This window comes from Eschrichtius robustus, chromosome 1 (genome assembly GCF_028021215.1).
Source record: "Eschrichtius robustus isolate mEscRob2 chromosome 1, mEscRob2.pri, whole genome shotgun sequence".
Classification (NCBI taxonomy): Eukaryota; Metazoa; Chordata; class Mammalia; order Artiodactyla; family Eschrichtiidae; genus Eschrichtius; species Eschrichtius robustus.
The window spans coordinates 145,144,178-145,167,353 of record NC_090824.1 but is presented as its reverse complement, the minus strand read 5'-3'; the positions used below and the strand labels follow the sequence as shown (position 1 = coordinate 145,167,353).

The 23,176-nt window shown below is 54.9% G+C and overlaps 8 non-coding genes across 8 annotated transcripts; all 8 read right to left on the bottom strand.

The window, feature by feature from the left end:
- Positions 1–1,470: 1,470 nt before the first annotated feature.
- On the bottom strand, positions 1,471–1,562 carry LOC137749960 (small nucleolar RNA SNORD116). Its single transcript, XR_011070330.1, has one exon. It is a non-coding gene; the product is annotated as a small nucleolar RNA SNORD116 (small nucleolar RNA).
- A 2,927-nt stretch (positions 1,563–4,489) lies between these two features.
- Positions 4,490–4,581, bottom strand: LOC137753325 (small nucleolar RNA SNORD116). Its single transcript, XR_011071450.1, has one exon. It is a non-coding gene; the product is annotated as a small nucleolar RNA SNORD116 (small nucleolar RNA).
- A 2,408-nt stretch (positions 4,582–6,989) lies between these two features.
- Positions 6,990–7,081, bottom strand: LOC137749955 (small nucleolar RNA SNORD116). Its single transcript, XR_011070329.1, has one exon. It is a non-coding gene; the product is annotated as a small nucleolar RNA SNORD116 (small nucleolar RNA).
- Positions 7,082–10,008: 2,927 nt separating this feature from the next.
- On the bottom strand, positions 10,009–10,100 carry LOC137753017 (small nucleolar RNA SNORD116). The gene has a single exon (XR_011071356.1). It is a non-coding gene; the product is annotated as a small nucleolar RNA SNORD116 (small nucleolar RNA).
- Positions 10,101–12,508: 2,408 nt separating this feature from the next.
- On the bottom strand, positions 12,509–12,600 carry LOC137749952 (small nucleolar RNA SNORD116). The gene has a single exon (XR_011070328.1). It is a non-coding gene; the product is annotated as a small nucleolar RNA SNORD116 (small nucleolar RNA).
- A 2,927-nt stretch (positions 12,601–15,527) lies between these two features.
- On the bottom strand, positions 15,528–15,619 carry LOC137753013 (small nucleolar RNA SNORD116). Its single transcript, XR_011071355.1, has one exon. It is a non-coding gene; the product is annotated as a small nucleolar RNA SNORD116 (small nucleolar RNA).
- A 2,408-nt stretch (positions 15,620–18,027) lies between these two features.
- On the bottom strand, positions 18,028–18,119 carry LOC137777905 (small nucleolar RNA SNORD116). Its single transcript, XR_011076673.1, has one exon. It is a non-coding gene; the product is annotated as a small nucleolar RNA SNORD116 (small nucleolar RNA).
- Positions 18,120–21,046: 2,927 nt separating this feature from the next.
- On the bottom strand, positions 21,047–21,138 carry LOC137753258 (small nucleolar RNA SNORD116). The gene has a single exon (XR_011071430.1). It is a non-coding gene; the product is annotated as a small nucleolar RNA SNORD116 (small nucleolar RNA).
- Positions 21,139–23,176: the final 2,038 nt, after the last annotated feature.

Here is a 23,176-nt window from a genome sequence, read left to right as displayed (position 1 = left end):
AGGCATACTTCCTGGTCTCCTGCCAAGCCAGAGGAACTTCCTAGGACCACAACCAAAGCTAATGGCAAGGGAGCCATTCCAATGCCCAAAGTGGCGGGGCAAACCCTTGCAGCAACTGGGTATCTTATCGTAGCACCTTGCACATTGTCTTTCTTCCCTTCAAGGACAAGACCTTGGAGAAACCATGAGACCCAGGTCCTCCAGAACCAACGTGTCACCCACAGCCGTGCAATGAGGGAACGCCTCCAACATCCTGGACCCTTGAACCAGCATGACTTCTCTGGCTTGAAGCCATGCATGCTGGAGATCACAGGCTCGCAGCACCAGAAGGCGGCAGGACAAAATGACCCCTGCAGCACACTTTCACTCCAGCCCTTAAACCTGTAGCATTTCCTTGGCAGCCAACTCGCTTCTTTCTGCATGGTTGGGCCCAAAGACCTCCGGGGAGAGCTCCAAACCTCCGGGAATGCTATGCCAACTGGGTATAGCAATGACGCTGGGCTGTCCTAAGGAACACCTTAACATCCTCAACATAGGGGCAAGGAGGCCACACAGGGACAAAACATCCCAACGGCTCCAAATCGGGCCCAGTGAGAAGACACCATACTGTGCCGTGAAGGCACCATTCACTGGAACAAGGACCCGCCGTGAAGCACATTGAGAAAGGAGAGGAAAAGGTTGGGATGGTCCATGAATGTGCACCTGTATTCCTTCCCTACACGGGACTCCAAATGCTCCTGAAGATATCCCAAAAGAGTTCCGGGAACCCTATGTCCACCGACCATCTATCCACCCAACAGTAAGCCTGTGGGCTTAGCCAACACTCTCACGTGTATTTCCCGCTCGCCTTGCCTTCCTCTCTCCACCAGGACCCAAACGAATCCACCCCTCACCTAAGTAGCTTGATGTCCCCTGGATTTGCCTAAGGCATTTTCCAACCTCTCCACACACAACACACAAGCAGGACACAACCCAAGGAGGAGCCAACAGCGTCGCCCAAATCCGTGGGACGGTGGCCCATTTGATTTCCCCTGACCATCAGGGCAAACGTAAACTACATCCCACCTCCCAAGCTGAACATGACATAGAAGCCTGGCCTGGCCAGGACTCCTTCTCTGACCCTGAGTGCAGAGACTTCTGTTTCCTTGCGGGAACAAGGCAACGACCTGAGCTCGAGGGTGGCCTGTAGGTCTCGAGGGCAAGCCAGAGGAGTACCAGTGGCTCATGCTTCCTTTCATACCCGCATGCTGACCGCGGCAGGGGATAACAGTTTTGGCTAGACTCAGGTGCCCAGAGACGTCAAGTTGTCCTTAGCCTTCCCACGTAGATGGACATCCCAGGCTCCTCTCCACATGGCTCTTTCTGCACGAGAAGCCCGCCACCCTCAACTTGAACAATGTTGCTGCGCGAGCCCACAGTAGCAAATGCGACATGGACCTCTCCCTAATTTTCCTTTGGGAGCCACGTGCTGGACCTCAGGTAGGATGAGAAGATGGTAGGTATTGCTCATTCATTTTGTTTAGATTTCGAAGGAATGCATTTATGGGAGTCATCACCGATCCACGCAGCTGCTCAAAGGCTGGACGTGCAAAGTCGCGGACTGTCAGCAAGCTCAGTCCTCTCAGCAGTAGGGAGCGGCCAGACGCGAGCCATGGGGCAGAAAGTGCACCCAAGTCTCAGGGCATCGGAGCTCGGGTGCCCCAGGAAGCGCCCGGAATGTGACGGTGTAGTCTCGCCGCACAAGTCCCCGTGGCCAAACATCTAGGTTTCTTCAAAGAAGTTCCGTTTACCCCCACAAGGTTTCTACCAGGAACCTTGACAAGCCAGAGGCGATGCCTTTGGGTCGTACAGAAAGCTATTGGCATTGGAGATATTCAAATGCCCAAACTGGCAGGGCAAACCCTTGCAGCAACTGGGTAACTTGCCCTGGCGCCTTGTATTTTCGCCCCCGGGCCCGTCAGTGGCATGACTGCGGAGAAACCTGAGACCCATTCATTGGTTCAGAGTGCCAAGCAGTGCATTTATGGGAGTCATCATCAATCCACCTGCTCAAAGGCTGCACGTTCAAAGTTGCAGGCTCCACCGCAGGGCAGCCAACGATCTCAATCATGTCAGCAGTCAGGAGCGGCCAGAGCCGACCCACGGGGCTGCCAATGGAGCTAAGGATCATGGCATCGCATCTCGGGTGCCACTGGATGAGCCAAGATGGTGAGGGTGTAGTCTCAGGGCACAAGTCCCCGTGGCCAAACATCTAGGTTTCTGCAAAGAATTTCCACTCACCAGCACAAGGTTCCTACGAGGATCCTCAAGTACTTCACGCCAAAATCACTCTGAGACTCTTTTGCCTCGACTTGCCTCAACTTGCCGCACTGTCCTCACTTCTCCAGGTACCATGGACTATACAGAGGGCCCCATGCTGCTGCAGGTGTTTGTTCCCGGGCACTCCACCACCTGCCTCAGTGTGACAGAACACAGGGATGTTTGAGAAAAGTGAACGGGGGCACAGAGGCAAAGGGTGATACCGCCCAGCGATGTGCGCTCTATCTCCCCTCAACATTTCATTTGCAGCCCATCATGTCTGTGTGTCCACAGCCAAACGTGAATGCTTCGTGGCACGGATGCCTTCAGAGTGCACGGGCATCAACACAAAGAGCACGGCCATCCATCAAACCCCTGGTATGGGCCTTGAACTTCCCCGCCTGAGCCGCCTCCCCACCGACACAGCACAGGGATGTCACCCTGAACCGCTGAGAAACCCTCAGGGGAAATGGGATTACTCAGCGTAAGAGCCACTGCCCTCTGGGGAACCAAACCACTCCTGGCGCATACGCTTCCACGCAGTGGACTCTCCCTCAAGGGGAAATGTGGTCCCTGAGATCTTCCACAAGGGAACGGCCCTTGGCCAAATGGGACGACCTCCCACAAAAGCAGCTTGTAGGGACCGGTGACAAAACACACCAGAGGAACTCCTGGACTGAACAATGGAGATTCACCTGTAGCCATACTTCCTGGACTGCTGCCAAGACTGGCAACCTACCCTTGGCACACACACAAAGCTAATGGCATGGGAACCATTCCGATGCTCAACGCGGCGGGGAAACCCTTGCAGCAATGGTGTAACTTGCAGTGGTGTCTGGTACTTTCACACTCTGGGACCATCAGTGACGTGACATTGGGGAAACCGTGAGGCTCAGGTACTCTGCAAGCAACTTGTTACCCACAGCCATGCAACGAGAGAACCAAGACAACAGCCTAGACACTTGAAACGGTATGACTTGTCTGGCCTGTGGCCAGGCTCGCCGGATACCACAGTCTCGACGCACCAGCGGGTGGCAGGAAAAATGACACCCACGCCACACATCCTCTCCTGCCCTTAAAACTGTAGCCTTTCCTTGGCAGCCGACTCCCTTGTTTCTGCATGGTTGCGCCCAATGACCTCCTGGTAGAGCTCCAATCCTCAGGGAAAGCTATGTGGGCCGGGTAGAGAAATGATGCTTGGCTGTCCTCAGGAACACCTTCACGTCTTCAACACAGGGGGAACATGGCCAGACAGGGACAAAACACCCCAAGGCCTCCAAATCGACCCCCATGAGAAGACACCATACTGTGCCATGAAGGCAACCTTTCGCTGGACAAGGACCCGCCATGAAGCAAATCGGCCAAGGAGAGGAAAGAGGCGGGACAGTCCACAAATGTGCTCCCGTATTCTCTCCCTACACGTACCTCCAGATGCTCCTAAGGGAATCCCAAATGTGTTCCGGGAACCCCATTGCCACCATCGATCTATCCACCCACCAGTAAACCTGTGGGCTTAGCCAGCCATCTCACGTCTCTCTTTCACTCGCCTTACCTTAATCTCTCTCCACCGGGATCCCAACGTGTCACGGCAAGATGCCAGAGCCACCCCTCACCAAGGAAGCTTGCCGTGACCAAGCTTGACTAAGGCATTTTCCAGCCCCTTCACACAGCACACACAAGCAGGACACAACCCGAGGAGGAGCCATCAGATTGCCTAAACTCCCAGGTACACTGGCCCATTTGATTTCTCCCCTCATCAGGAGAAACCTAAATTGCATATGGTCTCCCAAGCAGAACATGACAAAGAAGCCTGCCCTAGGCCTGGAATCCTGTTCTGACCCTGAGCCTACAGACTTCTGTTTCTTTGAGGCCACAAGGCAATGACCAGCAGGTGGGGGCAGCCTGTAGAACTCAAGCGCAGGTGGCAGAACCAGCAATGGCGCACGCTTCCTCTCCTACCTGCATGCTGAACCGTGGCAGGGGACAGCAGTCCTGGCTAGACCAAGGAACCCAGAGACGGCACGCTGTCCCACGCCTTCCCGCCTGGTTTGGCATCCCAGGCTCCTTTCCCAATGGCTCTTCTCCCCATGAGATGACCACAACCCTCAACTTGAACAACGTGGCTGTGGACACCCACAGCCGCAAATGCAATGTGAACCTCTCCTTACTTTCCTTTTGGGAGCCACGTGCTGGACCTCAGTTCCAACGAGGAGACGGTAGGGATTTCTCACTCATTTTGCTCAGATTTCCAAGGAATGCATTTGTGGGAGTCATCATCGATCCAAGCACATGCTCAAACGTTGGACATGCAAAGTTGCAGATTCCACCATGGGACGGCCAGCGAGCTGAATCATATCAGCGTACAGAAGTGGCCAGAGCCGAGCCATGGGTCAGGAAATACAGCCAGTTCTCAGGGCATCAAAGCTCGTGTTCCCCGAGAAAAGACCAGAAGGTGAGGGTGTAGCCCCGGTGCACACGTTCCCGTCGCCAAACCTTTAGGTTTAGCAAAGAAGTGTCGCTTACCGCTACAAGGGTTAAAGCAGGATCCTCATGGAATGCACGCCAGGACCCCTCCGAGACTCCTTCGCCTGGCCTCGCCTTGCCACGCCGTCCTCCTTCCAACGGGTATCAGGGATTATACGGATGGCCCCAGGCTGCTGCTGGCATTCTTTCCCTGGCATTCCACCTGGCTCGGGTGAGAGAACACACGCAGGCTTGAGGAGGGTGCACGGGCGCAGCGAGGGAAAAGTCGATACCACCCAGTGATGTGTGTTCTATCTCTCCTCAACATTTCATTTGCTGTCCATCTTGCCTGTGTGTACGCACCCAAACGTGAAAGCATCGTGGCACATGCGCCTACAGAGCGTGCGGCCATCAGGACAAAGAGCGCCGCCGACCAACAAGACCCTGGTCTCGGACCCTGAAATTCCTCTCCTGAGCAATCTGCCCTGCATCACAGCAAAACGATGTCTTCCTGATCCCCTGAGACACCCTCAGGACAACTGGGGCCCCTTAGCCTAAGAACAAGTGCCCTCTTTGGCAACAAACACGCCCTTGGCACTTATGATTCCACACAGTGGACACACCCTCAAGGGGAGAGATCTTCCACAAGGGAAGGGCCCTTGGCCGAATATGACGACCTCCATCAAAAGCGGCTCGTAGGGACCCGTGACAAAGGGCACCTGAGGAACGCCTGGACTGATCAAGGGAGACTCACCAGCAGGCATACTTCCTGGTCTCCTGCCAAGCCAGAGGAACTTCCTAGGACCACAACCAAAGCTAATGGCAAGGGAGCCATTCCAATGCCCAAAGTGGCGGGGCAAACCCTTGCAGCAACTGGGTATCTTATCGTAGCACCTTGCACATTGTCTTTCTTCCCTTCAAGGACAAGACCTTGGAGAAACCATGAGACCCAGGTCCTCCAGAACCAACGTGTCACCCACAGCCGTGCAATGAGGGAACGCCTCCAACATCCTGGACCCTTGAACCGGCATGACTTCTCTGGCTTGAAGCCATGCATGCTGGAGATCACAGGCTCGCAGCACCAGAAGGCGGCAGGACAAAATGACCCCTGCAGCACACTTTCACTCCAGCCCTTAAACCTGTAGCATTTCCTTGGCAGCCAACTCGCTTCTTTCTGCATGGTTGGGCCCAAAGACCTCCGGGGAGAGCTCCAAACCTCCGGGAATGCTATGCCAACTGGGTATAGCAATGACGCTGGGCTGTCCTAAGGAACACCTTAACATCCTCAACATAGGGGCAAGGAGGCCACACAGGGACAAAACATCCCAACGGCTCCAAATCGGGCCCAGTGAGAAGACACCATACTGTGCCGTGAAGGCACCATTCACTGGAACAAGGACCCGCCGTGAAGCACATTGAGAAAGGAGAGGAAAAGGTTGGGATGGTCCATGAATGTGCACCTGTATTCCTTCCCTACACGGGACTCCAAATGCTCCTGAAGATATCCCAAAAGAGTTCCGGGAACCCTATGTCCACCGACCATCTATCCACCCAACAGTAAGCCTGTGGGCTTAGCCAACACTCTCACGTGTATTTCCCGCTCGCCTTGCCTTCCTCTCTCCACCAGGACCCAAACGAATCCACCCCTCACCTAAGTAGCTTGATGTCCCCTGGATTTGCCTAAGGCATTTTCCAACCTCTCCACACACAACACACAAGCAGGACACAACCCAAGGAGGAGCCAACAGCGTCGCCCAAATCCGTGGGACGGTGGCCCATTTGATTTCCCCTGACCATCAGGGCAAACGTAAACTACATCCCACCTCCCAAGCTGAACATGACATAGAAGCCTGGCCTGGCCAGGACTCCTTCTCTGACCCTGAGTGCAGAGACTTCTGTTTCCTTGCGGGAACAAGGCAACGACCTGAGCTCGAGGGTGGCCTGTAGGTCTCGAGGGCAAGCCAGAGGAGTACCAGTGGCTCATGCTTCCTTTCATACCCGCATGCTGACCGCGGCAGGGGATAGCAGTTTTGGCTAGACTCAGGTGCCCAGAGACGTCAAGTTGTCCTTAGCCTTCCCACGTAGATGGACATCCCAGGCTCCTCTCCACATGGCTCTTTCTGCACGAGAAGCCCGCCACCCTCAACTTGAACAATGTTGCTGCGCGAGCCCACAGTAGCAAATGCGACATGGACCTCTCCCTAATTTTCCTTTGGGAGCCACGTGCTGGACCTCAGGTAGGATGAGAAGATGGTAGGTATTGCTCATTCATTTTGTTTAGATTTCGAAGGAATGCATTTATGGGAGTCATCACCGATCCACGCAGCTGCTCAAAGGCTGGACGTGCAAAGTCGCGGACTGTCAGCAAGCTCAATCCTCTCAGCAGTAGGGAGCGGCCAGACGCGAGCCATGGGGCAGAAAGTGCACCCAAGTCTCAGGGCATCGGAGCTCGGGTGCCCCAGGAAGCGCCCGGAATGTGACGGTGTAGTCTCGCCGCACAAGTCCCCGTGGCCAAACATCTAGGTTTCTTCAAAGAAGTTCCGTTTACCCCCACAAGGTTTCTACCAGGAACCTTGACAAGCCAGAGGCGATGCCCTTGGGTCGTACAGAAAGCTATTGGCATTGGAGATATTCAAATGCCCAAACTGGCAGGGCAAACCCTTGCAGCAACTGGGTAACTTGCCCTGGCGCCTTGTATTTTCGCCCCCGGGCCCGTCAGTGGCATGACTGCGGAGAAACCTGAGACCCATTCATTGGTTCAGAGTGCCAAGCAGTGCATTTATGGGAGTCATCATCAATCCACCTGCTCAAAGGCTGCACGTTCAAAGTTGCAGGCTCCACCGCAGGGCAGCCAACGATCTCAATCATGTCAGCAGTCAGGAGCGGCCAGAGCCGACCCACGGGGCTGCCAATGGAGCTAAGGATCATGGCATCGCATCTCGGGTGCCACTGGATGAGCCAAGATGGTGAGGGTGTAGTCTCAGGGCACAAGTCCCCGTGGCCAAACATCTAGGTTTCTGCAAAGAATTTCCACTCACCAGCACAAGGTTCCTACGAGGATCCTCAAGTACTTCACGCCAAAATCACTCTGAGACTCTTTTGCCTCGACTTGCCTCAACTTGCCGCACTGTCCTCACTTCTCCAGGTACCATGGACTATACAGAGGGCCCCATGCTGCTGCAGGTGTTTGTTCCCGGGCACTCCACCACCTGCCTCAGTGTGACAGAACACAGGGATGTTTGAGAAAAGTAAACGGGGGCACAGAGGCAAAGGGTGATACCGCCCAGCGATGTGCGCTCTATCTCCCCTCAACATTTCATTTGCAGCCCATCATGTCTGTGTGTCCACAGCCAAACGTGAATGCTTCGTGGCACGGATGCCTTCAGAGTGCACGGGCATCAACACAAAGAGCACGGCCATCCATCAAACCCCTGGTATGGGCCTTGAACTTCCCCGCCTGAGCCGCCTCCCCACCGACACAGCACAGGGATGTCACCCTGAACCGCTGAGAAACCCTCAGGGGAAATGGGATTACTCAGCGTAAGAGCCACTGCCCTCTGGGGAACCAAACCACTCCTGGCGCATACGCTTCCACGCAGTGGACTCTCCCTCAAGGGGAAATGTGGTCCCTGAGATCTTCCACAAGGGAACGGCCCTTGGCCAAATGGGACGACCTCCAACAAAAGCAGCTTGTAGGGACCAGTGACAAAACGCACCAGAGGAACTCCTGGACTGAACAATGGAGATTCACCTGTAGCCATACTTCCTGGCCTGCTGCCAAGACTGGCAACCTACCCTTGGCCCACACACAAAGCTAATGGCATGGGAACCATTCCGATGCTCAACGCGGCGGGGAAACCCTTGCAGCAATGGTGTAACTTGCAGTGGTGTCTGGTACTTTCACACTCTGGGACCATCAGTGACGTGACATTGGGGAAACCGTGAGGCCCAGGTACTCTGCAAGCAACTTGTTACCCACAGCCATGCAACGAGAGAACCAAGACAACAGCCTAGACACTTGAACCGGTATGACTTGTCTGGCCTGTGGCCAGGCTCGCCGGATACCACAGTCTCGACGCACCAGCGGGTGGCAGGAAAAATGACACCCACGCCACACATCCTCTCCTGCCCTTAAAACTGTAGCCTTTCCTTGGCAGCCGACTCCCTTGTTTCTGCATGGTTGCGCCCAATGACCTCCTGGTAGAGCTCCAATCCTCAGGGAAAGCTATGTGGGCCGGGTAGAGAAATGATGCTTGGCTGTCCTCAGGAACACCTTCACGTCTTCAACACAGGGGGAACATGGCCAGACAGGGACAAAACACCCCAAGGCCTCCAAATCGACCCCCATGAGAAGACACCATACTGTGCCATGAAGGCAACCTTTCGCTGGACAAGGACCCGCCATGAAGCAAATCGGCCAAGGAGAGGAAAGAGGCGGGACAGTCCACAAATGTGCTCCCGTATTCTCTCCCTACACGTACCTCCAGATGCTCCTAAGGGAATCCCAAATGTGTTCCGGGAACCCCATGGCCACCATCGATCTATCCACCCACCAGTAAACCTGTGGGCTTAGCCAGCCATCTCACGTCTCTCTTTCACTCGCCTTACCTTAATCTCTCTCCACCGGGATCCCAACGTGTCACGGCAAGATGCCAGAGCCACCCCTCACCAAGGAAGCTTGCCGTGACCAAGCTTGACTAAGGCATTTTCCAGCCCCTTCACACAGCACACACAAGCAGGACACAACCCGAGGAGGAGCCATCAGATTGCCTAAACTCCCAGGTACACTGGCCCATTTGATTTCTCCCCTCATCAGGAGAAACCTAAATTGCATATGGTCTCCCAAGCAGAACATGACAAAGAAGCCTGCCCTAGGCCTGGAATCCTGTTCTGACCCTGAGCCTACAGACTTCTGTTTCTTTGAGGCCACAAGGCAATGACCAGCAGGTGGGGGCAGCCTGTAGAACTCAAGCGCAGGTGGCAGAACCAGCAATGGCGCACGCTTCCTCTCCTACCTGCATGCTGAACCGTGGCAGGGGACAGCAGTCCTGGCTAGACCAAGGAACCCAGAGACGGCACGCTGTCCCACGCCTTCCCGCCTGGTTTGGCATCCCAGGCTCCTTTCCCAATGGCTCTTCTCCCCATGAGATGACCACAACCCTCAACTTGAACAACGTGGCTGTGGACACCCACAGCCGCAAATGCAATGTGAACCTCTCCTTACTTTCCTTTTGGGAGCCACGTGCTGGACCTCAGTTCCAACGAGGAGACGGTAGGGATTTCTCACTCATTTTGTTCAGATTTCCAAGGAATGCATTTGTGGGAGTCATCATCGATCCAAGCACATGCTCAAACGTTGGACATGCAAAGTTGCAGATTCCACCATGGGACGGCCAGCGAGCTGAATCATATCAGCGTACAGAAGTGGCCAGAGCCGAGCCATGGGTCAGGAAATACAGCCAGTTCTCAGGGCATCAAAGCTCGTGTTCCCCGAGAAAAGACCAGAAGGTGAGGGTGTAGCCCCGGTGCACACGTTCCCATCGCCAAACCTTTAGGTTTAGCAAAGAAGTGTCACTTACCGCTACAAGGGTTAAAGCAGGATCCTCATGGAATGCACGCCAGGACCCCTCCGAGACTCCTTCGCCTGGCCTCGCCTTGCCACGCCGTCCTCCTTCCAACGGGTATCAGGGATTATACGGATGGCCCCAGGCTGCTGCTGGCATTCTTTCCCTGGCATTCCACCTGGCTCGGGTGAGAGAACACACGCAGGCTTGAGGAGGGTGCACGGGCGCAGCGAGGGAAAAGTCGATACCACCCAGTGATGTGTGTTCTATCTCTCCTCAACATTTCATTTGCTGTCCATCTTGCCTGTGTGTACGCACCCAAACGTGAAAGCATCGTGGCACATGCGCCTACAGAGCGTGCGGCCATCAGGACAAAGAGCGCCGCCGACCAACAAGACCCTGGTCTCGGACCCTGAAATTCCTCTCCTGAGCAATCTGCCCTGCATCACAGCAAAACGATGTCTTCCTGATCCCCTGAGACACCCTCAGGACAACTGGGGCCCCTTAGCCTAAGAACAAGTGCCCTCTTTGGCAACAAACACGCCCTTGGCACTTATGATTCCACACAGTGGACACACCCTCAAGGGGAGAGATCTTCCACAAGGGAAGGGCCCTTGGCCGAATATGACGACCTCCATCAAAAGCGGCTCGTAGGGACCCGTGACAAAGGGCACCTGAGGAACGCCTGGACTGATCAAGGGAGACTCACCAGCAGGCATACTTCCTGGTCTCCTGCCAAGCCAGAGGAACTTCCTAGGACCACAACCAAAGCTAATGGCAAGGGAGCCATTCCAATGCCCAAAGTGGCGGGGCAAACCCTTGCAGCAACTGGGTATCTTATCGTAGCACCTTGCACATTGTCTTTCTTCCCTTCAAGGACAAGACCTTGGAGAAACCATGAGACCCAGGTCCTCCAGAACCAACGTGTCACCCACAGCCGTGCAATGAGGGAACGCCTCCAACATCCTGGACCCTTGAACCGGCATGACTTCTCTGGCTTGAAGCCATGCATGCTGGAGATCACAGGCTCGCAGCACCAGAAGGCGGCAGGACAAAATGACCCCTGCAGCACACTTTCACTCCAGCCCTTAAACCTGTAGCATTTCCTTGGCAGCCAACTCGCTTCTTTCTGCATGGTTGGGCCCAAAGACCTCCGGGGAGAGCTCCAAACCTCCGGGAATGCTATGCCAACTGGGTATAGCAATGACGCTGGGCTGTCCTAAGGAACACCTTAACATCCTCAACATAGGGGCAAGGAGGCCACACAGGGACAAAACATCCCAACGGCTCCAAATCGGGCCCAGTGAGAAGACACCATACTGTGCCGTGAAGGCACCATTCACTGGAACAAGGACCCGCCGTGAAGCACATTGAGAAAGGAGAGGAAAAGGTTGGGATGGTCCATGAATGTGCACCTGTATTCCTTCCCTACACGGGACTCCAAATGCTCCTGAAGATATCCCAAAAGAGTTCCGGGAACCCTATGTCCACCGACCATCTATCCACCCAACAGTAAGCCTGTGGGCTTAGCCAACACTCTCACGTGTATTTCCCGCTCGCCTTGCCTTCCTCTCTCCACCAGGACCCAAACGAATCCACCCCTCACCTAAGTAGCTTGATGTCCCCTGGATTTGCCTAAGGCATTTTCCAACCTCTCCACACACAACACACAAGCAGGACACAACCCAAGGAGGAGCCAACAGCGTCGCCCAAATCCGTGGGACGGTGGCCCATTTGATTTCCCCTGACCATCAGGGCAAACGTAAACTACATCCCACCTCCCAAGCTGAACATGACATAGAAGCCTGGCCTGGCCAGGACTCCTTCTCTGACCCTGAGTGCAGAGACTTCTGTTTCCTTGCGGGAACAAGGCAACGACCTGAGCTCGAGGGTGGCCTGTAGGTCTCGAGGGCAAGCCAGAGGAGTACCAGTGGCTCATGCTTCCTTTCATACCCGCATGCTGACCGCGGCAGGGGATAGCAGTTTTGGCTAGACTCAGGTGCCCAGAGACGTCAAGTTGTCCTTAGCCTTCCCACGTAGATGGACATCCCAGGCTCCTCTCCACATGGCTCTTTCTGCACGAGAAGCCCGCCACCCTCAACTTGAACAATGTTGCTGCGCGAGCCCACAGTAGCAAATGCGACATGGACCTCTCCCTAATTTTCCTTTGGGAGCCACGTGCTGGACCTCAGGTAGGATGAGAAGATGGTAGGTATTGCTCATTCATTTTGTTTAGATTTCGAAGGAATGCATTTATGGGAGTCATCACCGATCCACGCAGCTGCTCAAAGGCTGGACGTGCAAAGTCGCGGACTGTCAGCAAGCTCAATCCTCTCAGCAGTAGGGAGCGGCCAGACGCGAGCCATGGGGCAGAAAGTGCACCCAAGTCTCAGGGCATCGGAGCTCGGGTGCCCCAGGAAGCGCCCGGAATGTGACGGTGTAGTCTCGCCGCACAAGTCCCCGTGGCCAAACATCTAGGTTTCTTCAAAGAAGTTCCGTTTACCCCCACAAGGTTTCTACCAGGAACCTTGACAAGCCAGAGGCGATGCCCTTGGGTCGTACAGAAAGCTATTGGCATTGGAGATATTCAAATGCCCAAACTGGCAGGGCAAACCCTTGCAGCAACTGGGTAACTTGCCCTGGCGCCTTGTATTTTCGCCCCCGGGCCCGTCAGTGGCATGACTGCGGAGAAACCTGAGACCCATTCATTGGTTCAGAGTGCCAAGCAGTGCATTTATGGGAGTCATCATCAATCCACCTGCTCAAAGGCTGCACGTTCAAAGTTGCAGGCTCCACCGCAGGGCAGCCAACGATCTCAATCATGTCAGCAGTCAGGAGTGGCCAGAGCCGACCCACGGGGCTGCCAATGGAGCTAAGGATCATGGCATCGCATCTCGGGTGCCACTGGATGAGCCAAGATGGTGAGGGTGTAGTCTCAGGGCACAAGTCCCCGTGGCCAAACATCTAGGTTTCTGCAAAGAATTTCCACTCACCAGCACAAGGTTCCTACGAGGATCCTCAAGTACTTCACGCCAAAATCACTCTGAGACTCTTTTGCCTCGACTTGCCTCAACTTGCCGCACTGTCCTCACTTCTCCAGGTACCATGGACTATACAGAGGGCCCCATGCTGCTGCAGGTGTTTGTTCCCGGGCACTCCACCACCTGCCTCAGTGTGACAGAACACAGGGATGTTTGAGAAAAGTGAACGGGGGCACAGAGGCAAAGGGTGATACCGCCCAGCGATGTGCGCTCTATCTCCCCTCAACATTTCATTTGCAGCCCATCATGTCTGTGTGTCCACAGCCAAACGTGAATGCTTCGTGGCACGGATGCCTTCAGAGTGCACGGGCATCAACACAAAGAGCACGGCCATCCATCAAACCCCTGGTATGGGCCTTGAACTTCCCCGCCTGAGCCGCCTCCCCACCGACACAGCACAGGGATGTCACCCTGAACCGCTGAGAAACCCTCAGGGGAAATGGGATTACTCAGCGTAAGAGCCACTGCCCTCTGGGGAACCAAACCACTCCTGGCGCATACGCTTCCACGCAGTGGACTCTCCCTCAAGGGGAAATGTGGTCCCTGAGATCTTCCACAAGGGAACGGCCCTTGGCCAAATGGGACGACCTCCCACAAAAGCAGCTTGTAGGGACCGGTGACAAAACACACCAGAGGAACTCCTGGACTGAACAATGGAGATTCACCTGTAGCCATACTTCCTGGACTGCTGCCAAGACTCGCAACCTACCCTTGGCACACACACAAAGCTAATGGCATGGGAACCATTCCGATGGTCAACGCGGCGGGGAAACCCTTGCAGCAATGGTGTAACTTGCAGTGGTGTCTGGTACTTTCACACTCTGGGACCATCAGTGACGTGACATTGGGGAAACCGTGAGGCCCAGGTACTCTGCAAGCAACTTGTTACCCACAGCCATGCAACGAGAGAACCAAGACAACAGCCTAGACACTTGAACCGGTATGACTTGTCTGGCCTGTGGCCAGGCTCGCCGGATACCACAGTCTCGACGCACCAGCGGGTGGCAGGAAAAATGACACCCACGCCACACATCCTCTCCTGCCCTTAAAACTGTAGCCTTTCCTTGGCAGCCGACTCCCTTGTTTCTGCATGGTTGCGCCCAATGACCTCCTGGTAGAGCTCCAATCCTCAGGGAAAGCTATGTGGGCCGGGTAGAGAAATGATGCTTGGCTGTCCTCAGGAACACCTTCACGTCTTCAACACAGGGGGAACATGGCCAGACAGGGACAAAACACCCCAAGGCCTCCAAATCGACCCCCATGAGAAGACACCATACTGTGCCATGAAGGCAACCTTTCGCTGGACAAGGACCCGCCATGAAGCAAATCGGCCAAGGAGAGGAAAGAGGCGGGACAGTCCACAAATGTGCTCCCGTATTCTCTCCCTACACGTACCTCCAGATGCTCCTAAGGGAATCCCAAATGTGTTCCGGGAACCCCATGGCCACCATCGATCTATCCACCCACCAGTAAACCTGTGGGCTTAGCCAGCCATCTCACGTCTCTCTTTCACTCGCCTTACCTTAATCTCTCTCCACCGGGATCCCAACGTGTCACGGCAAGATGCCAGAGCCACCCCTCACCAAGGAAGCTTGCCGTGACCAAGCTTGACTAAGGCATTTTCCAGCCCCTTCACACAGCACACACAAGCAGGACACAACCCGAGGAGGAGCCATCAGATTGCCTAAACTCCCAGGTACACTGGCCCATTTGATTTCTCCCCTCATCAGGAGAAACCTAAATTGCATATGGTCTCCCAAGCAGAACATGACAAAGAAGCCTGCCCTAGGCCTGGAATCCTGTTCTGACCCTGAGCCTACAGACTTCTGTTTCTTTGAGGCCACAAGGCAATGACCAGCAGGTGGGGGCAGCCTGTAGAACTCAAGCGCAGGTGGCAGAACCAGCAATGGCGCACGCTTCCTCTCCTGCCTGCATGCTGAACCGTGGCAGGGGACAGCAGTCCTGGCTAGACCAAGGAACCCAGAGACGGCACGCTGTCCCACGCCTTCCCGCCTGGTTTGGCATCCCAGGCTCCTTTCCCAATGGCTCTTCTCCCCATGAGATGACCACAACCCTCAACTTGAACAACGTGGCTGTGGACACCCACAGCCGCAAATGCAATGTGAACCTCTCCCTACTTTCCTTTTGGGAGCCACGTGCTGGACCTCAGTTCCAACGAGGAGACGGTAGGGATTTCTCACTCATTTTGTTCAGATTTCCAAGGAATGCATTTGTGGGAGTCATCATCGATCCAAGCACATGCTCAAACGTTGGAAATGCAAAGTTGCAGATTCCACCATGGGACGGCCAGCGAGCTGAATCATATCAGCGTACAGAAGTGGCCAGAGCCGAGCCATGGGTCAGGAAATACAGCCAGTTCTCAGGGCATCAAAGCTCGTGTTCCCCGAGAAAAGACCAGAAGGTGAGGGTGTAGCCCCGGTGCACACGTTCCCGTCGCCAAACCTTTAGGTTTAGCAAAGAAGTGTCGCTTACCGCTACAAGGGTTAAAGCAGGATCCTCATGGAATGCACGCCAGGACCCCTCCGAGACTCCTTCGCCTGGCCTCGCCTTGCCACGCCGTCCTCCTTCCAACGGGTATCAGGGATTATACGGATGGCCCCAGGCTGCTGCTGGCATTCTTTCCCTGGCATTCCACCTGGCTCGGGTGAGAGAACACACGCAGGCTTGAGGAGGGTGCACGGGAGCAGCGAGGGAAAGGTCGATACCACCCAGTGATGTGTGTTCTATCTCTCCTCAACATTTCATTTGCTGTCCATCTTGCCTGTGTGTACGCACCCAAACGTGAAAGCATCGTGGCACATGCGCCTACAGAGCGTGCGGCCATCAGGACAAAGAGCGCCGCCGACCAACAAGACCCTGGTCTCGGACCCTGAAATTCCTCTCCTGAGCAATCTGCCCTGCATCACAGCAAAACGATGTCTTCCTGATCCCCTGAGACACCCTCAGGACAACTGGGGCCCCTTAGCCTAAGAACAAGTGCCCTCTTTGGCAACAAACACGCCCTTGGCACTTATGATTCCACACAGTGGACACACCCTCAAGGGGAGAGATCTTCCACAAGGGAAGGGCCCTTGGCCGAATATGACGACCTCCATCAAAAGCGGCTCGTAGGGACTCGTGACAAAGGGCACCTGAGGAACGCCTGGACTGATCAAGGGAGACTCACCAGCAGGCATACTTCCTGGTCTCCTGCCAAGCCAGAGGAACTTCCTAGGACCACAACCAAAGCTAATGGCAAGGGAGCCATTCCAATGCCCAAAGTGGCGGGGCAAACCCTTGCAGCAACTGGGTATCTTATCGTAGCACCTTGCACATTGTCTTTCTTCCCTTCAAGGACAAGACCTTGGAGAAACCATGAGACCCAGGTCCTCCAGAACCAACGTGTCACCCACAGCCGTGCAATGAGGGAACGCCTCCAACATCCTGGACCCTTGAACCGGCATGACTTCTCTGGCTTGAAGCCATGCATGCTGGAGATCACAGGCTCGCAGCACCAGAAGGCGGCAGGACAAAATGACCCCTGCAGCACACTTTCACTCCAGCCCTTAAACCTGTAGCATTTCCTTGGCAGCCAACTCGCTTCTTTCTGCATGGTTGGGCCCAAAGACCTCCGGGGAGAGCTCCAAACCTCAGGGAATGCTATGCCAACTGGGTATAGCAATGACGCTGGGCTGTCCTAAGGAACACCTTAACATCCTCAACATAGGGGCAAGGAGGCCACACAGGGACAAAACATCCCAACGGCTCCAAATCGGGCCCAGTGAGAAGACACCATACTGTGCCGTGAAGGCACCATTCACTGGAACAAGGACCCGCCGTGAAGCACATTGAGAAAGGAGAGGAAAAGGTTGGGATGGTCCATGAATGTGCACCTGTGTTCCTTCCCTACACGGGACTCCAAATGCTCCTGAAGATATCCCAAAAGAGTTCCGGGAACCCTATGTCCACCGACCATCTATCCACCCAACAGTAAGCCTGTGGGCTTAGCCAACACTCTCACGTGTATTTCCCGCTCGCCTTGCCTTCCTCTCTCCACCAGGACCCAAACGAATCCACCCCTCACCTAAGTAGCTTGATGTCCCCTGGATTTGCCTAAGGCATTTTCCAACCTCTCCACACACAACACACAAGCAGGACACAACCCAAGGAGGAGCCAACAGCGTCGCCCAAATCCGTGGGACGGTGGCCCATTTGATTTCCCCTGACCATCAGGGCAAACGTAAACTACATCCCACCTCCCAAGCTGAACATGACATAGAAGCCTGGCCTGGCCAGGACTCCTTCTCTGACCCTGAGTGCAGAGACTTCTGTTTCCTTGCGGGAACAAGGCAACGACCTGAGCTCGAGGGTGGCCTGTAGGTCTCGAGGGCAAGCCAGAGGAGTACCAGTGGCTCATGCTTCCTTTCATACCCGCATGCTGACCGCGGCAGGGGATAGCAGTTTTGGCTAGACTCAGGTGCCCAGAGACGTCAAGTTGTCCTTAGCCTTCCCACGTAGATGGACATCCCAGGCTCCTCTCCACATGGCTCTTTCTGCACGAGAAGCCCGCCACCCTCAACTTGAACAATGTTGCTGCGCGAGCCCACAGTAGCAAATGCGACATGGACCTCTCCATAATTTTCCTTTGGGAGCCACGTGCTGGACCTCAGTTAGGATGAGAAGATGGTAGGTATTGCTCATTCATTTTGTTTAGATTTCGAAGGAATGCATTTATGGGAGTCATCACCGATCCACGCAGCTGCTCAAAGGCTGGACGTGCAAAGTCGCGGACTGTCAGCAAGCTCAATCCTCTCAGCAGTAGGGAGCGGCCAGACGCGAGCCATGGGGCAGAAAGTGCACCCAAGTCTCAGGGCATCGGAGCTCGGGTGCCCCAGGAAGCGCCCGGAATGTGACGGTGTAGTCTCGCCGCACAAGTCCCCGTGGCCAAACATCTAGGTTTCTTCAAAGAAGTTCCGTTTACCCCCACAAGGTTTCTACCAGGAACCTTGACAAGCCAGAGGCGATGCCCTTGGGTCTTACAGAAAGCTATTGGCATTGGAGATATTCAAATGCCCAAACTGGCAGGGCAAACCCTTGCAGCAACTGGGTAACTTGCCCTGGCGCCTTGTATTTTCGCCCCCGGGCCCGTCAGTGGCATGACTGCGGAGAAACCTGAGACCCATTCATTGGTTCAGAGTGCCAAGCAGTGCATTTATGGGAGTCATCATCAATCCACCTGCTCAAAGGCTGCACGTTCAAAGTTGCAGGCTCCACCGCAGGGCAGCCAACGATCTCAATCATGTCAGCAGTCAGGAGCGGCCAGAGCCGACCCACGGGGCTGCCAATGGAGCTAAGGATCATGGCATCGCATCTCGGGTGCCACTGGATGAGCCAAGATGGTGAGGGTGTAGTCTCAGGGCACAAGTCCCCGTGGCCAAACATCTAGGTTTCTGCAAAGAATTTCCACTCACCAGCACAAGGTTCCTACGAGGATCCTCAAGTACTTCACGCCAAAATCACTCTGAGACTCTTTTGCCTCGACTTGCCTCAACTTGCCGCACTGTCCTCACTTCTCCAGGTACCATGGACTATACAGAGGGCCCCATGCTGCTGCAGGTGTTTGTTCCCGGGCACTCCACCACCTGCCTCAGTGTGACAGAACACAGGGATGTTTGAGAAAAGTGAACGGGGGCACAGAGGCAAAGGGTGATACCGCCCAGCGATGTGCGCTCTATCTCCCCTCAACATTTCATTTGCAGCCCATCATGTCTGTGTGTCCACAGCCAAACGTGAATGCTTCGTGGCACGGATGCCTTCAGAGTGCACGGGCATCAACACAAAGAGCACGGCCATCCATCAAACCCCTGGTATGGGCCTTGAACTTCCCCGCCTGAGCCGCCTCCCCACCGACACAGCACAGGGATGTCACCATGAACCGCTGAGAAACCCTCAGGGGAAATGGGATTACTCAGCGTAAGAGCCACTGCCCTCTGGGGTACCAAACCACTCCTGGCGCATACGCTTCCACACAGTGGACTCACCCTCAAGGGGAAATGTGGTCCCTGAGATCTTCCACAAGGGAACGGCCTTTGGCCAAATGGGACGACCTCCCACAAAAGCAGCTTGTAGGGACCGGTGACAAAACACACCAGAGGAACTCCTGGACTGAACAATGGAGATTCACCTGTAGCCATACTTCCTGGCCTGCTGCCAAGACTGGCAACCTACCCTTGGCCCACACACAAAGCTAATGGCATGGGAACCATTCCGATGCTCAACGCGGCAGGGAAACCCTTGCAGCAATGGTGTAACTTGCAGTGGTGTCTGGTACTTTCACACTCTGGGACCATCAGTGACGTGACATTGGGGAAACCGTGAGGCCCAGGTACTCTGCAAGCAACTTGTTACCCACAGCCATGCAACGAGAGAACCCAGACAACAGCCTAGACACTTGAACCGGTATGACTTGTCTGGCCTGTGGCCAGGCTCGCCAGATACCACAGTCTCGACGCACCAGCGGGTGGCAGGAAAAATGATACCCACGCCACACATCCTCTCCTGCCCTTATAACTGTAGCCTTTCCTTGGCAGCCGACTCCCTTGTTTCTGCATGGTTGCGCCCAATGACCTCCTGGTAGAGCTCCAATCCTCAGGGAACGCTATGTGGGCCGGGTAGAGAAATGATGCTTGGCTGTCCTCAGGAACACCTTCACGTCTTCAACACAGGGGGAACGTGGCCAGACAGGGACAAAACACCCCAAGGCCTCCAAATCGACCCCCATGAGAAGACACCATAGTGTGCCATGAAGGCAACCTTTCGCTGGAGAAGGACCCGCCATGAAGCAAATCGGCCAAGGAGAGGAAAGAGGCGGGACAGTACACAAATGTGCTCCCGTATTCTCTCCCTACACGTGCCTCCAGATGCTCCTGAGGGAATCCCAAATGTGTTCTGGAAACCCCATGGCCACCGTGGATCTATCCACCCACCAGTAAACCTGTGGGCTTAGCCAGCCATCTCACGTCTCTCTTTCACTCGCCTTACCTTAATCTCTCTCCAGCGGGATCCCAACGTGTCACGGCAAGATGCCAGAGCCACCCCTCACCAAGGAAGCTTGCCGTGACCAAGCTTGACTAAGGCATTTTCCAGCCCCTTCACACAGCACACACAAGCAGGACACAACCCGAGGAGGAGCCATCAGATTGCCTAAACTCCCAGGAACAATGGCCCATTTGATTTCTCCCCTCATCAGGAGAAACCTAAATTGCATATGGTCTCCCAAGCAGAACATGACAAAGAAGCCTGCCCTAGGCCTGGAATCCTGTTCTGACCCTGAGCCTACAGACTTCTGTTTCTTTGAGGCCACAAGGCAATGACCAGCAGGTGGGGGCAGCCTGTAGAACTCAAGCACAGGTGGCAGAACCAGCAATGGCGCCCGCTTCCTCTCCTACCTGCATGCTGAACCGTGGCAGGGGACAGCAGTCCTGGCTAGACCAAGGAACCCAGAGACGGCACGCTGTCCCACGCCTTCCCGCCTGGATTGGCATCCCAGGCTCCTTTCCCAATTGCTCTTCTCCCCATGAGATGACCACAACCCTCAACTTGAACAACGTGCCTGTGGACACCCACGGCCGCAAATGCAATGTGAACCTCTCATTACTTTCCTTTTGGGAGCCACGTGCTAGACCTCAGTTCCAACGAGGAGACGGTAGGGATTTCTCACTCATTTTGTTCAGATTTCCAAGGAATGCATTTGTGGGAGTCATCATCGATCCAAGCACATGCTCAAACGTTGGACATGCAAAGTTGCAGATTCCAACATGGGACAGCCAGCGAGCTGAATCATATCAGCGTACAGAAGTGGCCAGAGCCGAGCCATGGGTCAGGAAATGCAGCCTGTTCTCAGGGAATCAAAGCTCGTGTTCCCCGAGAAAAGACCAGAAGGTGAGGGTGTAGCCCCGGTGCACACGTTCCCGTCGCCAAAACTTTAGGTTTAGCAAAGAAGTGTCGCTTACCGCAACAAGGGTTAAAGCAGGATCCTCATGGAATGCACGCCAGGTCCCCTCCGAGACTCCTTCGCCTGGCCTCGCCTTGCCACGCCGTTCTCCTTCCAACGGGTATCAGGGATTATACGGATGGCCCCAGGCTGCTGCTGGCATTCTTTCCCTGGCATTCCACCTGGCTCGGGTGAGAGAACACACGCAGGCTTGAGGAGGGTGCACGGGCGCAGCGAGGGAAAGGTCGATACCACCCAGTGATGTGTGTTCTATCTCTCCTCAACATTTCATTTGCTGTCCATCTTGCCTGTGTGTACGCACCCAAACGTGAAAGCATCGTGGCACATGCGCCTACAGAGCGTGCGGCCATCAGGACAAAGAGCGCCGCCGACCAACAAGACCCTGGTCTTGGGCCCTGAAATTCCTCTCCTGAGCAATCTGCCCTGCATCACAGCAAAACGATGTCTTCCTGATCCCCTGAGACACCCTCAGGACAACTGGGGCCCTTCAGCCTAAGAACAAGTGCCCTCTTTGGCAACAAACACGCCCTTGGCACTTATGATTCCACACAGTGGACACACCCTCAAGGGGAGAGATCTTCCACAAGGGAAGGGCCCTTGGCCGAATATGACGACCTCCATCAAAAGCGGCTCGTAGGGACCCGTGACAAAGGGCACCTGAGGAACGCCTGGACTGATCAAGGGAGACTCACCAGCAGGCATACTTCCTGGTCTCCTGCCAAGCCAGAGGAACTTCCTAGGACCACAACCAAAGCTAATGGCAAGGGAGCCATTCCAATGCCCAAAGTGGCGGGGCAAACCCTTGCAGCAACTGGGTATCTTATCGTAGCACCTTGCACATTGTCTTTCTTCCCTTCAAGGACAAGACCTTGGAGAAACCATGAGACCCAGGTCCTCCAGAACCAACGTGTCACCCACAGCCGTGCAATGAGGGAACGCCTCCAACATCCTGGACCCTTGAACCGGCATGACTTCTCTGGCTTGAAGCCATGCATGCTGGAGATCACAGGCTCGCAGCACCAGAAGGCGGCAGGACAAAATGACCCCTGCAGCACACTTTCACTCCAGCCCTTAAACCTGTAGCATTTCCTTGGCAGCCAACTCGCTTCTTTCTGCATGGTTGGGCCCAAAGACCTCCGGGGAGAGCTCCAAACCTCAGGGAATGCTATGCCGACTGGGTATAGCAATGACGCTGGGCTGTCCTAAGGAACACCTTAACATCCTCAACATAGGGGCAAGGAGGCCACACAGGGACAAAACATCCCAACGGCTCCAAATCGGGCCCAGTGAGAAGACACCATACTGTGCCGTGAAGGCACCATTCACTGGAACAAGGACCCGCCGTGAAGCACATTGAGAAAGGAGAGGAAAAGGTTGGGATGGTCCATGAATGTGCACCTGTATTCCTTCCCTACACGGGACTCCAAATGCTCCTGAAGATATCCCAAAAGAGTTCCGGGAACCCTATGTCCACCGACCATCTATTCACCCAACAGTAAGCCTGTGGGCTTAGCCAACACTCTCACGTGTATTTCCCGCTCGCCTTGCCTTCCTCTCTCCACCAGGACCCAAACGAATCCACCCCTCACCTAAGTAGCTTGATGTCCCCTGGATTTGCCTAAGGCATTTTCCAACCTCTCCACACACAACACACAAGCAGGACACAACCCAAGGAGGAGCCAACAGCGTCGCCCAAATCCGTGGGACGGTGGCCCATTTGATTTCCCCTGACCATCAGGGCAAACGTAAACTACATCCCACCTCCCAAGCTGAACATGACATAGAAGCCTGGCCTG